Source organism: Alosa alosa, chromosome 24, assembly GCF_017589495.1.
Source record: "Alosa alosa isolate M-15738 ecotype Scorff River chromosome 24, AALO_Geno_1.1, whole genome shotgun sequence".
NCBI lineage: Eukaryota > Metazoa > Chordata > Actinopteri > Clupeiformes > Clupeidae > Alosa > Alosa alosa.
The window spans coordinates 6,849,058-6,851,281 of record NC_063212.1 but is presented as its reverse complement, the minus strand read 5'-3'; the positions used below and the strand labels follow the sequence as shown (position 1 = coordinate 6,851,281).

General features: G+C 42.0%; 1 long non-coding RNA gene across 1 annotated transcript; it reads left to right on the top strand.

Moving 5' to 3' along the window:
* Positions 1-640: 640 nt before the first annotated feature.
* Positions 641-1,327, top strand: LOC125289755. The gene is made up of 4 exons (XR_007192693.1): positions 641-806; positions 870-928; positions 1,010-1,083; positions 1,213-1,327. It is a non-coding gene; the product is annotated as an uncharacterized LOC125289755 (long non-coding RNA).
* The last annotated feature ends 897 nt before the right edge of the window (positions 1,328-2,224 follow it).

Below are 2,224 nucleotides of genomic sequence, written 5' to 3'. Positions count from 1 at the left end.
GTCGATGGGTTTACGAACACATCAAGGGGGTCCTTGGCCAGAACCTAGTGGTATTTGGGGGGCCTTGTCGTGGAAAAGTTTGGGAACCCCTGGACTAGGATTTGGGGTAGCACCTGGGATGGCAAATCGAATCTCAAGGGTGGCCTGTGCCTGCCCCTGCACAATATTACAGTGTTTTGGATAGTCCTCTACTTGACGGTGTAATGCATCAACATAATTACACATAAATTGCACAGCAACAGTATATTTAGCCTTTAGTGTCGCTGTTACTTTGTTAAATATTGTATTTTAAGATTAAATGTCAGTAAGGATTAATATGTGATCCCTTTAGCTACTAGGCCGGGGCTGTGGCATTCTGGAAATGCTTTGCGGGAAATGTCATATTAGTTAACTGAACTAACATTAGTTAGCACAACTTCAATACACGTGTTGTGTTTAATAAACATACAGTATTCTTTACTTGTAATGACCAAGTTGAAGTGCACTTACACCAAGTAGCTACACATTTCTTTGCCCAACTTGCAAACCCTTTTCCAGGTTAGTCTGCAATTTCAAGGGCAATCGGTTGCATGTTTTTTTAAAATTAAGGTTAACTAACAGGTTAAATATGTGACGGGTAGGAGTGGGGTAAGGCTAGGGGGTCACCTGATTCATTCACCTGACGTGTCATTCACGTGACCTGTTGTAGCAGGTAGATAGCTACCGGGTTGCAGGCCCTTTGTTTAAATTGAATGGCGCGGCAAACACAGTGGTGAGAGCACTGTTTTGCGTGTGGATTTTTGGCCGGCGGTGATTTAACAGAGCGGGTAAGGTGAAGTTTATTTTAAAGCCGTTCACGCATTTCGTATCCGTCTGATTTCTACTCACAGTACACTGCAGTCATCCTGCCCGTTTGCTTCCCTGGGCTTTTGTGCAACATTATCTGCAGGTAGTAAAACATTTTCATTGCCTTGTTTGTAACAAACAGTGTCTTACCAACGAATGATTTTGTATGTATTTTAAACCGTAGTTCGCTTGGATTTGTTGGTTCCGAGCAAGAGGTCAGCCGACTAAATGCGTGCAGTTGCGGGGGATTTTAAAGAGGTAAATTAATTAAAGCTGTGGTACATTTTAATAAGGGGAATGTATAACTGTTGTGTATTGACTGTAACCTATATATCATGTAAACCATGTAGTGGGCAGGAAACTGATGGTTTTGTTTGTGACTTTCAGGAACGACCTGTAGCCACTGTTTTTCCCACCGCCATTGATTGTGTAACCCATCATGTATTGTGATGCCTTACCTAAACCGACGATATAGTGGTAGCTCGTTTGTATAGGTATCCTAGCTCATCGATAGTACATCCATACTGGTATCTTATTTGATCTAAACCTATTGATAGTCCATCCACACTGGTAGCTTGCAGTCCTATTGATAGCCCACCCACACTGATAGCTGTCGGTGATACACACTGATAGCTCCCGCACTACCAGACTCACCAACAGCTTCATACACCAAGCCGTAAGGATGCTGAACTCTCTCCCTCCTCTCCCCCCTCCACCCTCAGCTACATAACATCCTGGACATTGGACCCAAAAATGGCCGCCTGCACTACTCCACTTGCACACTTGCACACTTGTACACTTTACAACTGGTGTTGTTGTCCTGAAACACAACACTTCTGCTGCTCTTACATAACTTGCACCACTATGCCACTTTCTTCTTACTTAGGTCAAACAGAACTACCCAAGCCTTTTATTGGCCTGAATTTGCACTAGTATTTTTATTGACTGTCTATGCACAATTTCAACCACATTTTGCTGCTCTTATTTTTTCATTATTATATGTGCCCTCTTATTTACTTATTTACTTACTTTTTGTTTACTTGAATGTAATGTTTGTCTGTGGACCTAAATTGGTAAAATATGTCTTGTCTTCACCGTGGGATAGTGAGAAATGTAATTTCGATCTCTTTGTATGTCTGGAACATGTGAAGAAATTGACAATAAAGCTGACTTTTTGACTTTGTGATCCAAACCTAGTCCATTCATACTGGTAGCTTACTTGATCCAAACCTATTGATAGTCCATTCATACTGGTAGCGTGCAGCCATATTAATAGCTTATCCACACGGGTAGTTTGCTTGGTGTCTTAAGCTAGAGTAGCAGCGGTCATACTGGAGCTGTGGCATTAGGCCTATTTACGTATGTGCGTACTTTGTGTGTGAAACCACCTCCAAGTTGT